Source organism: Peromyscus maniculatus, chromosome 12 (genome assembly GCF_049852395.1).
Source record: "Peromyscus maniculatus bairdii isolate BWxNUB_F1_BW_parent chromosome 12, HU_Pman_BW_mat_3.1, whole genome shotgun sequence".
NCBI classification, from domain to species: Eukaryota; Metazoa; Chordata; class Mammalia; order Rodentia; family Cricetidae; genus Peromyscus; species Peromyscus maniculatus.
The window spans coordinates 18,678,250-18,693,804 of NC_134863.1; the positions used below are offsets into that span (position 1 = coordinate 18,678,250).

The 15,555-nt window shown below is 37.6% G+C and overlaps 1 protein-coding gene across 3 annotated transcripts in view; it reads left to right on the top strand.

The window, feature by feature from the left end:
- The window catches only part of Ccdc50 (coiled-coil domain containing 50), a 68,106-nt gene that overhangs the window by 15,091 nt on the left and 37,460 nt on the right, over positions 1 to 15,555 (top strand). The gene's annotated exons all lie outside the window — the stretch shown is intronic.

A 15,555-nucleotide genomic window follows, 5' to 3' on the forward strand; every position in this document is an offset into this window, starting at 1 on the left:
TTATGGAAATGGATTAATTTAAGATATAAAAACAGTTAGCAAGAAGCCTGTCACGGCCATACAGTTTGTAAGAAAAATAAGTCTCTGTGTTTACTTGGTTGGGTCTGAGCGGCTGTGGGACTGGCGGGTGACAAAGATTTGTCCTGACTGTGGGCAAGGCAGGAAAACTCTAGCTACAAGCATCCACCCCTGGAGCTGGAGAGACGGCACAGCAGTTGGGAGCATTTCTGCAGATTATTAAAGGCCCAGAGTGACTACAAAGTCCAGTGTAGAAGCCTAGATCTGAGTTACCAGTGAGTTAATAAGACCTGTCTAGAAGAGATGCTTAATAGAAAAGAGCTAATTATAAGACATTATTAACTTTGATGACTCCAACACTAATAATAGGCTTTATTGAATTACTTCTTGTTAAATGGAAAATATTTACTTTACCCTTCCTATGGCATAATTTATTTTAATAAAATGCCCCTATTTAAAGAAAATATTTTGTGGGTATAAAGATAAATAATTGTACATACTTATATCCTGTTGTTGTATACGTGAATACATAACATAATGCTTAAATCAGAGTAAACACCTGTGCAAATATTTATCAGAATCCTTTTAGCCTATGGAAATATTCATTTTATTGCCATTTTATGTGGAGTTGTACTGTTCCATAATGCACCAGATTCCTGGTCCCTAGAACTTAGTACCCACTCAATTATATTTCCCAGATGAGACACAAAGTGATTAAAGGATTTGCTTAAGGTTTTTAGTTGATGAGTAAGTAATATGTGAATCCTGATCCATGTAGTTCCAAAGCTGATGTTTTGTTTTCCTTGGAAATAGTTCTGTGAAATAATAAACAAAATTCACAACATATCAATGTTGTCACTCAGTGTGCTGTTTACCTTGGATCTTAGCATCCTTACTGGAATCTATTTCTGTGAGCTTTGCTTTCTCCCTTCATAGTAATAGCTGACTTTCAGCTTTTGTTAAGAAAAGAAAGCTATCAAGACTCCACATGTGGGGCTGGAGAGATAGCTTAGCAGTTAAGAACACTAGGTACTCTTTCAGAGGACCTAGATAGGATTCTTCTCATCCACATGGAATGAAAGCTCAGAACTATCTCCACCTTCAGTCCCAGGGGAGCCAAAGTCCTCATGGCCTACTTAGGCACAGTATACATGTATTGTATACATATTAGAAGCAATACACCCATACACATAAAAATAAGTAAAAATTTAAATAGTCATAGCAATTTGAATACCAATAAGATGAATAAGGTTTTCTTCCTCAATAAATGAACAAAATATGAACAAAAATAAAAACTTAACCTCACTCAATTTACATAATCTTTTTCTAAAGAGCTTTGTGCATTCCCTCATTTTTTTGAATTGCAGTGTTATGGTCATGCTGGGAAACACAGGCTAGTTTCTTCTTTGCAGTTACTGCAGGGTCTCTACATAGACTTTATTTCTGGAGTAGAATATATAATTTTAAAGTAAGTCTCCTTGTCTGGCAGCTAGGAAAGTAGTTCTAATCTGTGTGGATACCTACATCATTGTGAGACTGAGTTGGTTCTAGGAAGGTGCCAGTCTTAGGGTATCTTCTAGGTACATTTTTTATCCATGAATATGACCTATTTCTGAGATATGATGATATGTCAGAGTGAACTTGTGGGACTCTCAAGACTTGCTCATGTGTTTCTGACCTAATTTTTAATTTACGTATTCCAAAGTTACTGGAAACTTGTGTAGATTCTGAAAGTTACCAGAATGCAAATGTGAGTTTTACAGTTGATGGGAAACTTTTTTAGGGATATTTCACTTCGTTTGTTTTGAGTATTGGTTATTTATTTTTACTGAAATTAATTTATTAATGATAATAGGGGAAAGCATATTAACCAAGTATATACTCCCAGAAGAGAAGTTAAGAGTATACAGTCTGGCTCAGGATAAAAAAAAAAAATCTTGTAGGAGCTAGTACTTAAGGCTTCATAGAACAACTCTCTTGTTCTATGAAGCCACAACCCAATAGGGTTTTTTCCCCCGCTCTGGTAAGTTGGGTTGAATGTGATCTTTTGGGTTTTAATGAGTACCACTGGGTTTATTCTACAGAGGTTTAAGGAGATGAGTGGCTTTTCTTTCTAGGCTAAGGCAAACAGAGAACTGGTTGCCAAACCATAAGAGGCCATAAAAGTGCCAGAGAAATACTCAGAGAGGGAAACAGATGGGTGGAGTTTCTTTCAAGATACATAAACTCAAAGTAGGATAAATAGATTCTTATTGTCTGGATAATTTTAGAGGAAAAATGCTTTAAAAAAACCTTTTGTATGTTACTGATTATATAATGTTGTATTCTTTTGAGGATGCCCTATAGTTAACAATAGTCTTATTTTTTAGACAATGTGACTGTTTCTATCAGAATGAATACCTTTAAAATAATGATGCTCTGTACTGCTTAAGTACTTAACTGATGGTTACTTCTCTCATACTACAAATGAGCAAACTTGTGTTCACACTTATGTGTTACCAGAATATTCAGTTAGAGAATCACAGAGGCGGTCTTGATTAGCCCTTCCTGCTTCTTTGTGCATTGTGCATTCACTGAGTGCCTCATAGAACCAGGGTTGTACAATATACTATGGAAATGTGTGAGAGCTCCATCTTTTTATAAGGATGGTTAGGAAATTTTATGTTGATCTGAAAATAATGAACATTTTAAAACAGGTACTTCCATTTTAGTAATTTTTACGATAGAAATATTTAATTATTTTAAGTACAAATATTTCTGAATTGTTACAAAGTAGATCAACCATATAAAACATAATTATGTGTATGGGATGCAGGGAAGACAATAACATTTAGGAGAATGCTTTTTCAATTGTGACCACTTGGATTTTTCAATGGTACAAGCATCTGAAGCTAAGTTGGCTAACACAAGAGCAACAATGTGCTCAAGACCCCTGATTGCTCGTAATTGCAAAGTGATTTAGAAATATTGATTAAAACAGGTGTACCCCCATATGTACCTGGATACACACATACTCACACATATGTGCACAACATATGTACACTTAAAGGTGGTATTGGTTTTAGACATTTATGTTGTAGAGCCTAATCCAGGTTTGACTGATCCATTTATCTAAATGAGCACTGTCCCATCTGTCCTGTTCTAATTATTATCGAGAACACTGTTACACAAGAAAACTTAGTTGATAATGAAATTATTCCATATTCTATATATAGTATATATTGTATACTATATATAGCTATTTAGTACCACCAGCCCCATGTAACAGTTTAGCACTGGAAACATGGTTCATGGAACTGAGAACTCAGTTTTAAAGTTTTGATTATAATTAACTGAGGCTGAAATAGATCCATGTGACTAGTACAGCGTGAGACATTATTGTGTCCCTAGGTCAGAGATAAATTGTACCTCAGTAGAGCCTTCAGCCTTTGGTCTTCACATGAGCTCTCACCTGATACTGTCTACCCAGTGTTGGGCCGTGTAGACTGCACATCACTGCAGTGTTGAAGGAGCCCTGTGACTAATGGATGGACCAAAAGAAGGCAGAGCTCAGCCATCACTTCGGTGATCTTCTGATTGAACTCATCTCAGACTGTGGGTGTTCTACCAGGAGAAAGCACATGCTGCTGTTACTGGAGTCTCAGTAGTTCTATCAGTCTGTGTGTCCGCATTTTCTGAGAATAGACAGGATCTGAAATGTAGCTTGCCTAGGGTAGATTTAGGTTCATTTCTGCAACAAAGGAAGTTGATGGAGTTGTGTTTTCTAAACTCATAAGGGCAATTACCTTTGGAAAGTTGTCTCTAAAAGGTGTTATCAGTATGAGTAACAATTCTTCATCCCCCTGTTGCTTCCCCCAGAGTTTTCATTGCTGCTCTGAGCCCCAGTCATTTTCCATCAGATGGAAATTCCTGACTCAGCGTTTTCTCTTTTAGTTCCTTACCCATTTTCTCTGTGGTCTTGATAATGAAGTAGATGGCTTGTGATATTAAAGTAGTACTTCTGATTTGATGACTTGTATCATCTCAGCATTTTCAGAACTGCTGGCCTGTAATCTGCTGTGTCTGTGGTTAGCTATAGTCCTGCTTGCCAAGTAAGTGGTTGAAGTTACTGGTTTTACACTTAGCTTTGAATTTGGAGGGGGAAAAAAAAAATCCCAAAACAGTGACTCAGAAATTTACTGTGATAAATTGCATAATAGTGAAAATGTTTGGATTAGATAAATTGTTTTACTTTAAAAATATCTCTCCTATTCTTAGCCTTGTATGGTGGTGGTGGTGGTGGTGGTGGTGGTGGTGGTGGTGGTGGTGGTGGTGGTGGTGGTGGTGGTGGTGGTGGTGGTGGTGTGTGTGTGTGCATGCGCCCGTGTGTGTCTTGTGTGTATCTATGTATGTCTGTATGTTTTGTGTGTGTGTGGATGTGTCTTTGTATGTGTGCATATGTTTAAACTCATACATACTATTTTTCCATTTTATTATTTAAGTTCTAACATGAATTTACTTACATATTTTATGCTAATAAACAGTTTTTCCAAGTGAAGAACTAGCTTTAATTTTCTTTTCTAGTGATAAGAATGAACTACTCTTAATATTTTACCTTTGCTGCTTCAGAAACAATCAGAAAAATTTATGTAAATTTTATTTATTTGTGTTTTTTTATAATACACAAAAGCTCTAATGGAATAGTATATATTGAATCAATAAAACCTGCTGAGCTTGATTTTTTTCCTGTTTGATGCCTTACATTTAGTTATTTAAATTACAGTAAAAACACATCTTATTATATGTCTATAAAACATTTTATTATAAAATGATTTGAAGGGATTATGGAAAATAATTGGTAAATAGAAATGTCCCAAAAAGAAAGGAATTTCAGTTACATTGTAATCCTACAGTATATTACAAAGATTTTTATGCTTTTCCGTTCTGGAACGTTCTAAAAATTCTACTTAAGTTGAAAAGTCAGACATTGCTGTTTTAGTCAGAGTATTCGATAAGGCTCACCAAGATCACTGTTGGGCTCTGCTTGTACCACAGAGAATAAATACTTGGCTTGTGGATTAGCCTCTTATAAGATACACTGATGGACATCTGTGTGAAGGATAAGCTGTAATACATAGTGCCAGGGTGGTTCCATTGTGTGCTTTAGGGAATGTGGATGCCTTTGGGCTAAAACTGAGACCCCACTGTACAGGATACCCACTTTAGGCCAGAGGATTGTGTTTTTCTGAAGACAATTTACTTAGTTACTTAACAGATTGGTTTGAGGAAGAAGGCTTCATGCAACAGAAGTATTTAAGAGCAATATAAATAATTGCTTGGATTGAACAGGGAAAGCCTTGATTTGACAACCACTGAAACCTTTTGTGATTATCACTGTTAATTAAAATTTGCTTGAGGTGATAAGTTATTCACCTTTTTTTGTGAATAGTGACTGAATTTAAAAATACTGCAATGAGTTCAGTCATCCAATACCTTTATTCTTGACATTCTCTCGGGATTAAAGGTTTCTGATAATTGATGCACTGGTGCTCTCACTGAGATGGTGACTCTCAGTTACATTTGCATTTGGAAGGACCTTGCTGAGGATGCTGGTATGGAACGTTTGAGTACTGAAGTCGTTGTCTGTCTGTTGTCCTTATTGCAGGACTATTACCTGTGAACTGTCTTTTTATTACTAGATTTCTTTAAGATTTTGTTACTTTTCCTTTCTGTTTTTGTCTTGTGAACCTTGACTTGTTTTTGTTTTCCATACGCTTTATTGATATTTTCTAGCTTTAAGCGTATTTGGCAACCATCAACTTCTGAGTCATAGGATAGATTTTCAAACCAGTGACTCAAGAAAGTGGTTCGAAGTTCTGCAATCTCCTATCACTATCTTAGCACATATTACATTCTTTGCTTCAATGTGCCACCTACATCCTAAGTCTTGCTGCTTGCCTTAACGGACTTAGACACACACACACACACACACACACACACACACACACACACACACACAGAGTTCTACATTTGGGCAGTATCACTATTTCATGATCTTGGAATATCAGGTTTATCTTATTTCTTTTTTTTTTTTATACATTTAGTGGTATGTTTTATTATGGCCCAAGGAGACAAGAGTTGATCACTGAGTAGACCATCTCCTATGTCTAGGATTCTGTCACATACAGCATACTGAATTTGGGTTGACAGAATTCGCTGTTGCTTGAAGAAGTGTTGATAGACATGAAGCTTCTTAGCCTTGTTTTGAGTAAGGTAGAGAATGTGAATGAGTCAGTATGCTAGATGGATATGGGTGGGAAAGTTTGTGTGTGTGTGTGTGTGTGTGTGTGTGTGTGTGTGTGTAAAATGAAATTATCCTCATTCTCTATTTAAAAAGCATTATCCAGACATTGTTATAGAGTAGAAATAAAGTGACTCATAAGATACTCCTTCTCTTTCAAGGTTTACAACATATGCTGGAGACCGAGATGAATGATAGTTGTGTCATGCATTAGTGCTGCAGTACCAGCATATAAACCTCATGTTGATACAGCACTGAAAAAGAGCAAGCATGTCAGATGGGTGCTTAGGAGCGAGCTAGATGTGTTGGCATAAGTTTGGATTATTGGAAATGTGGTATTTGAAATGGATATTGAAAGCTGATTATGCTTTTTCTACCCAGTTGGTGCTTTGGCAAATAGGATAGACTTCTCCCTCCCACCATGTCCCCATCACATATAATGGTGGTATGAGCTTTTCCAAACTTGCCGGGCCTTTCCTTTCTCTTTGTTCTATATATGCAGCAACCAGACCAATGAAAATGAGAACTAGTAAAGATAGGAATCATTAATTAGCCTTTTATTTTAGACTTTAAAAATTTTATATATATGACAGTTTTGTGTGTATTTATGTTTATGTACTGTATACATTCCTGGTACCCACAGAGACCAGGAGAGACACTGGATTCCCTGAAACTGGACTTAGAGACAGTTGTGAGCTTCCAGGTGGTTACTGGGAATGGAGCCTGTGTCTTATACGAGAGCAATAAGCCCTCTTTAACCACCGAACCACCTCTCCAACACCAGTGTCCTCAGTTTTACTGTGGGTTCATATTACTTGATCTTTCAGTATACAGAAATATACAGAAATAAAAGGTTTTAGTTTTTCTGATTTCCACAAAGAAATTTTAGAAGTCTTTTTGTGCTTTGTGAGTAGTTCAGTAGAATATGATCACATCCTAACGTAGACAGATTTTTCTTTGAGCACCAGCTCACAAATAATGAGATGGAGACTTATTATTAATTATGAAAGCTCGGCCTACAGTTTAGGCTTGCTCCTAACTAGCTCTTATAACTTAAATTAACCCATTTCTATTTATTCACATTTTACCATGTGGCTTTTTGCCTTTCTTTATGTATGTCCGACTCCCTCCATGTCTTGTTGTTATCTTTCTTGCTCCTTGATTGACCTATTTCCTCTTATCTCTGCCTGGAAGTCCCGCCTATACCTCCTGCTTAGCTATTGGCTGTTTGGCTCTTTATTAAAACCAATCACAGCAACATATCTTCACACAAATATCCCACAACATACAAAGGATCATGTGTGACTGAATTATGGATAGATGTGATTGAATTATACACACACACACACACACACACACAATTATATTGTGGATCTTGGCCAGGAAGGATCATCTATTTCCCAGGCAGGTGGAGCAATATTGTAAAGAATAGGATTTGTAGAGTTGGTCAGAGAAACAGTATCCCTGACTTTGTTCTTTTGACCTGGGACAAATAATGGAAGACGGAGCACTTGTGCATTTTATCTGTTCAGCACCTGCAAAAATTCCTCGTTCCCTTCTTTCTAGCCTAATGTAGTTTGAATTGGTTAGTTTTATGTGAAGGGATTTTTAGGCCACTAAAAGAATCAATGACTTCAATCATCCTCCATTCCACAGCATTATAATTGTTCAAACATCACTTAGACATTTCTTTGTTTTCAACTTTCTCTTGTCATTTGTCAGAGAAACCAATTATCCAGAGTTTTATTTGCTATTTTGAGGTTCAAAATTGGCCAGATGGTGAAGAGAGCAGTGGCTGAAGGTCTCTTATGGTCTTCTGTTTCAGCCAGTGGTTGTACAGATGATGGTGGGTTGGTGTGGATGTCGGTGCCAGTGATGCTGAAGTCATCTTGCTGCGCACACGCGCGCATACGTACATATATACATACACATGTGATATATATCTTCAGTATTTTTCAACTTTCCTAATGATGTGACCCTTTAATACAGTTCCTCATGTTGTGGTGACCCCCAACCATAACATTATTTTTATCACTACTTCGTAACTGTAATTTTGCTACTATTGTGACTCAATGTATATACCTGTGTTTGGCGGTGATGTTAGGTGACCTCTGTGAAAGGGTTGTTCCATCCACAGGTTAAAAACTGCTGTCTTAGATATATTAGTCTAAAATTCTTTAGTACTATCTCTCCCCTGAGGGGAGATTCCTTGATGTGAAATGGAGGACCAGAGTGGAGGAGGCTGGGTTTGTGAGGTCCCATAAGGGAAATTATCCTTGATTTTTCTGCTCCAATAAAAAAATGACTACAATGTTCTGCTTTCAGTCTCCTAACAAGCATGGCAGATACCTTAACGTTACTGCTTGTCCAGAGTGAATTAATTGAGGTGGAGTCTTGCTGGTGGTAGACGCCTACTCCAAGTAAAGACTGTGGGAAAGTAAATTACCTCCCATTGGTTCTTCTGGGGCACTGTATAAGTACATATACATACCATCTTTCCTGAAATTTAATTTCCTTCTTCCTTCCAAAACCCACACATACATTTGTATTAATCTAACTATCATTTAATACTACCACTCCTTTATGACATTCTGAAATGCATATTATTTATCTCAGTTCAAATTTTATCACACTAATATTTCAGACCAGAAGAGGTGAATATAATTAATAATGTTTGTTTGCTAGGGGATCTTGCTCAAGCCCCTTCTTTTTGTTTCAGTTTCTTCATAAATCAAAAGAGCATGTTGATAAACCTTGATATTTAGATGATTAGGAGAAATAAACAGGCAAGTCTTACAGATGTCAGCTGTGACTGTCACACATTCTCCATACGGAATATGTTTGGAATATCCTCATTGAGTGACTGAAAGCAAACACAATGCCACACCCCTCTCTCAGAGGAATCAGTGAGTATTCCATCTGATGTTAATGATATTTACATGAAAAAGGACAGTACATAAAATTCGACCATTTCATAAAAGGGGAGTTGAAGGAAATAGTCTCTAGTGAACACATTAGTAGACTAGGCATTTGTATATGGCAGTGCTTCTGGCTTGTGTTGGATAGGTTGATTAGTGTGTGTGTGTGCGCGCGCGCGCGCGCGCGCACACGCGCACACCCCCCCCTATATATTTACTATGTGTATATTAATTCTGTAGCTACACTGGAGTGAAAGGGAGAGTTCTTACCAAAAGAATATAGTTTAACTAAACTTTTGAGTGGAATTAGTTTAGCAAAATGTTACTTTAAGCTTTTGAACCTTACTAAGACTTTTTCTTACCACTGTAAATAAATTGATGTTAAATGCTTGATATTTGGCTAAAGTTTGAGAATGAGTTCATTTGTTGGAAAAGGAAACGGAATTTCTGCTTGCACTTGGATATGTTCATATGTCTGTGCATGCTTGTAGAGGAGCTAGGAGGGATTCTTCTCTTTGACTACACAAAAGGTAGGAGAATTCAATGACTTAGGCTCTGTCACTTCTAAATTTCTCAGTAATAAAAAAGGTTACATCCTCAAAACAAGTTTAAAGAGAGTACTTGGCTCACAAGCAACAAACATATTTTGAATGTGCTTTTTAAACCAACACTTTAAAACATTTTATGTAAAATACAGACTAATGTTTTCCTTTATAGGTAGAAAACTGAGGTGGTCATAATATGTTACTATTAATGACTAAGAAAACATTTTAAAAATACTATTTTAAGACTTTACACTTGGTTTCTTTGGGCTGGAATTCTAATCATTGATAGTCAACTTTTCTAAGTTGTTGATATTTAAAGAAATTTCCGACTGATTGGCAAGAAGAGGATGGATGGGGTGCTATTTGTGTAAGATGTAGTTCTGTAATTATGTGTGTGGAAAGTCCCACAATTACTGTAGGGAGAATTGGGAGACAGGCAGTGTCTGAAGCTCAGAGGTGAAGCTGTTGAGCAGATATGTTTGTAGGGACAAACGATGAGAAAACATAACAAGAAACAAGTTAGTGATTGAAGAAGAGGAAAAGAAAACCATAAAGGACAGTTTTTTTGTTTTTTTGTTTTTTTTTTTTTTGATGCATTTCTTTTAGAAACTGCCCCGGGACTACTGTGGGGTTTGCTGATGCATAAGCTAGCATCCGTAGGGTCTTTGCAGCTCACTCCACTTGCTGTGATTCCTAGACTTCTGTACTTCAGAACACTGAACTTGAGGAGATCTGAGGCAATTTTGTGTTTTGCATTCGTTTTTTTAATTAGTTTTAACTTTCCTTTGACACCCATCTCACATGTTAATTTAGAGTTCTTTGGTCTTATACACAGGAGTAGTGTAGCTACTTTACATGCCAGTTCATTTTTAGTTTTCTGAGGAATTGCCACTTATTTATAGTGGCTGTACATACATTATTACATTCTTTTTCTTAATGAATCAATTTTTCATACACTATTCTAATCACAGTTTTCCCTCCCCTTTGGTCATTGATTCAACTAGATGTAACTCATTCCTGGCACTGGAGGTTTTACTTAGTGCTGAAAGATGTCTGGTTGGAGCATTGTCTTCCCTGTTCTTTGGTGACTCCATTCATAGTTATTCTTATATGTGCATATTATAAAAAGCTTCTACAGTAGTAGATTTCCATATGACCTCTCAGATGACCCTTATCGTTAGTTATCCTCCTTCATATTCACTTCCTTACCCTGTCGTGCATCTCCCTTCCCATTTAATCTTCTTGTTCTTGTCACACCCCTCACTGCATCTCTCCAATATGCTATTATCCTCTTCTTGGGGCATCCTCTTTTCCCTCCTAGTTCCTTACTCAACACCTAACCTTTGTGATTATATGGATTGAATCACGCTTATTGGAGACTTAAAAGCTAATATTCACATGTAAGAGAACATGTACAATATTTACCTTTTTGGATCTGGGTTACTTCACTCAAGATGAGTTTTTCTAGCTCCACCCACCCATTTACCTGCAAATTTAAAATTTTGTTTTTTTTTAAAACTGTTCACTAATATTCCATTGTGTAAATATATCACATTTTTATTAGCCACTCATCAGTTGATGGACATCTAGGCTGTTTCCAGTTTCTGGTTCTTATGAATAGAGCAGCAGTGGACACGAATGAGCAAGTTTACATTCTTATTGACACAGTGATAGAAGATTATTTCTTGTCCCCATCGTCACCATCCTTTATCATTTGTTCTCTTGATGACAGCCATTCCAACAGGTGAGATGGGATCTCAGACACATTTACTTTACATGCCTGCTGGCTAAATAGTCAACAATATTTCAGCTCTTTGTTTTCCTTTTAAAAGGCATCTGTTGAATTCACTGGTTCACTGGCCAATTAATTGACCCGTTGACTTTTTTTTTTTTTTTTTTTTTTTTGTATTTGCTTATGTGTTTAGACATGATCTCATGTACTATAGGCTTTCCTCAAACTCATGATGAAGCAGATGACGACCTTGAATTTATTGATCATCCTACCTGTATTTCTTATGCTTGGATTACAGATGTGTGCAGTGGATAGAATCCAGCACTTGTGAATGCTAGGCAAGCACTCTACCAACTGAGTTCTACTCTATGCCTTCTTGGTATTATTTGTCACTCTATATATTCTGGACATTAATACCCTGCCTGAGGTATACTTGGCGGAACATTTTCTGTAGGCAGGGTTATGTTCTCAACTGTTTTCTGTAGTTTGCTCTTTTCAATTGTCACTGCCTACTTAGAGCAGTATTTCACTCTGGGGTGGTGGCAGCTTATTTTCATACACCTGACTTGTCGGTGTATTCTTTTTTCAGGCTCCCACATCTCAGGATGGTGCCTACTAATGGACCTTGAAGTCACACAGTATGACAGAATAGTTCCTCTCCACTGCAGACCCATCCTTCAGTAGGATTTGAGTGTGTGACTGCTATGGGCTTGTTCTGAGTCTGGTCTCTTCACCAGGTCTCCAGGGCTAATCCTTTGGATGAGGCTTTTATTTCCCTTGCTTCTGCCAGGGAACTATGCTGCTGGAGGTGTTTGGCTTGGCTGCTTCGGGCTGTGTTGCCTTTCTTATTTCCCACATATTTTAGCTGTTGTGTCACTCACTGCCTGTGTGAATATTGGAAGCTCTTCCTCTTCTGTCTTTGGAATAGTCTATAGTCTGCTCTTTCTTATACTAATTTTTTTTTTTTTTTTGGTTTTTCGAGACAGGGTTTCTCTGTGTAGCTTTGCGCCTTTCCTGGAGCTCACTTGGTAGCCCAAGCTGGCCTCGAACTCACAGAGATCCGCCTGGCTCTGCCTCCCGAGTGCTGGGATTAAAGGAGTGCGCCACCAACGCCCGGCTCTTATACTAATTTTATTAGCTGGATCATATGGAGTGCCTTCTAGTTAGCCATCTTTCCCAAAACTATCAACGTTTGCATTTAATCAGCATCCATTAGTTTTCCTGTGTGCATACATTGTGTAGAGAAGGTATGGAGATAAGCCCCACAAAGTCCCTGCCCTTAAGATTTTGCAACACATGGAAATGCCTGGTGAGTGAAAGTGAACATATCAGTGAAGAAAAATTTGAGAAGTAGGTACATTAAATTCAGTTACCAATGCTTTGTCATATGTGCCTTAAGATGAGCTAGAATGCTAACACTGCTTACTTCACCTGGAGTAGGTTAGAGAAGGGCCAAAGGTCTCGTCCATCTGCTGAACTTGGCCAGGCTGTGAAGTGTTTTCTGCAATGCCATTCTGGTTACTGATTTACAAGGATGCCTGCATTTGTAACGCTTCAACTTGCTTTAGGGTAGTGATGCAGTGAACTCAGACGGAGGCCTTGAATAGAAATGCAGTTGATACAGAAGAATTGTGCATCAGACTAATAGTATTTCTGTCTAAATGAAATTATGTATTTGGAAGCTGTTAGAAAACTCAGTAAACTTTGGAATTTTATGTCAGTCTGTGTGTTTGACAGCATACACTTCCTATGATCGTCTTACCCAGCCAAAGTCCTAATCATACTTTGTAGATACCGATTCAGCCTCTGCAGTAAAAAGACTTAAGGCCAGTTATCAGTGATTGAATATGCTTCAGTCCAGCCATTTTGGTATCTGAAAAAATCATTAAAAAGAAACAGTATTCAGGTGAACGGTAATTCTTTGAACTGTTATAGGCCTCAGTATATCTTCATTTTTGAAGATCAGCCAATATATACTATCAAAATAAGTGAATTTAAAATTGTACTTAAAGAATCTGAAATTAAATATCTGAAATATAAGAAATACATTACAAAAAATTTAAGAAATACAGAAACCAAGAATCTGGTACATATAATTTAGGTACATGTATATTTATTTATATTTGTATCTGTAATACTGAAAAATAGTTTTTCCAAAGCATAGTCCCATGTACTATGTATAATAGACTTTGTTTTTTGTTAATTATTATTCCTGCTTTTATATGGAATCTCACTGTGTGCCTCATGCTGGCCTGAATGTTCAGTCTTTCCTCATTAGCCCCCGAGTGCTGGGATTACAAACTTGCCATTCTTCCTGCACCCACACTTCTCTTTTCAAAATACTTTCCTCAGATATAGTATTCAGAGAGTAATGTAAAAACCTGACTTATTTTAGGAGCGTAAATGTTTCCGTTAATACTAGACTAAAGGTCAGTAAATAAGGCCGTGCATTTGGTTATATTCGTCATTAGCAATACATTGAGAAAACTTGTTTCCTATAAATTGAAAGCACACATGGATTAGCCAAGAAAAATTCTGTATTAATTAGTTGAAGGGTTTTAGAGACTCCATGTTAATTAATTAATTAATTAATAAGAATATAGTCTTGTCTTTTACAGTTTATTGGAATTAAGAAGGGCTGTCAAATTGTCGGGGAAAGAATGAGCTCTTACTGATTAACATTGACTTGAATTCCAGCTTTCCACCAGTGACGACATTGTAGAGTCCTAATGTGGTTCATCTGTTTGTCCCAAGACATAGCATAATCTGAAAACACTTTCATTCTGTGAGCTAAAGAGTGACTCAAACTGGGCCTCAAGTCGTTAGAATTTTCTAAGAATATGCCTGATGAGAAGAAAACAAATTTCAACTGGAATTTATTGGTGAAATTATTAAGGCCACTCCACGTAGTTAAAAGGAAGATTTATTTAGTAGGTAACTTACAAATGAAGGGATAGGTAGATTGCAGGGGTCTGGGGAAGGTGTATTGCTGTCCAGCGGTGTTCTCTGGAGCTCTGCTCAGTCCACCTCCACCGTCTAGGGTCCAGGAACAGAGAGAGCGCTCGCCCATCCAGGTCTCGGGTCTCCAGACGCCTCCCCTGGCCCCACCTTGTAGGGAGACAGTTGCCAGAGTCTCAATGGGGGTTGGAACTTCCAGATCCAAGCTGGAATGGCTACCCACTACAGGAATTACTAGTTTAACAGTTACATTTGAAAAGGGATAAGTGGATTATATTCAGTTTAACATGTCTATTGGGCAGAAGTGATTCCTATGCTGTGAAACCATTTCAAAATAATCTTGACATCTCCAAGACCCCCCTACATGTTTTCACATGATCTGTGGCTGTTAAATTAGGGCCAGATCCCTGGTCTCGAGGATTCCCATTTTCTTTGGATTGCAGATTATTGGGGAACAGCCCTTGGCTTGCATAGAACTAGAGATTCCATTCTAACTTATGTGTACAGACATTAATGAAGGTGACTATCTTCAGAGTAGAGATCTCCAACCCTGAGAAACAAATAAAGTGAGATCCCCCCAACCCGCCCCACCCCCTGAAATAGACACACCTCTGTAGAAGAGGATCACTGAACTGTGGGTTGAGGTTTAGTAAGATGCTGTGACTCTTGACCCTGCCAGAAACCAGCTTTTCCGTAGCAGCAATGTGTAAAGCATTGTTGACTGGTTATTTTTACTGCAACCTATAGAGGTGGCTGGGAATTTATAAGACCTTTGCCATCTGAGGCAGGGGAGGAGAGCTAACCATTGTTTTGTGGCACACTTCCTTCATGTTTAGCAGGCACTATTTTTTATTTTATGATTTCTTCATTTTTGTTTTCTGTGTATGAGTGTTTGTGTGCATTTTTGTATGTGCAACACATGGGTGCCTGGTGCCTGGTGCCTGTGGAGCCTGAAGAATGGGTTGGATCCACTGTTGTAAGCTGACATATGAGTTGCTGGGATTCAAACCAAGGTCTTTTGCAAGAGCAATAATTGTTCTTAACCACTGAGCCATTTCTCCAGCCCCATCACTAGAAATTTCTGTGAATGATGAATTAACACTT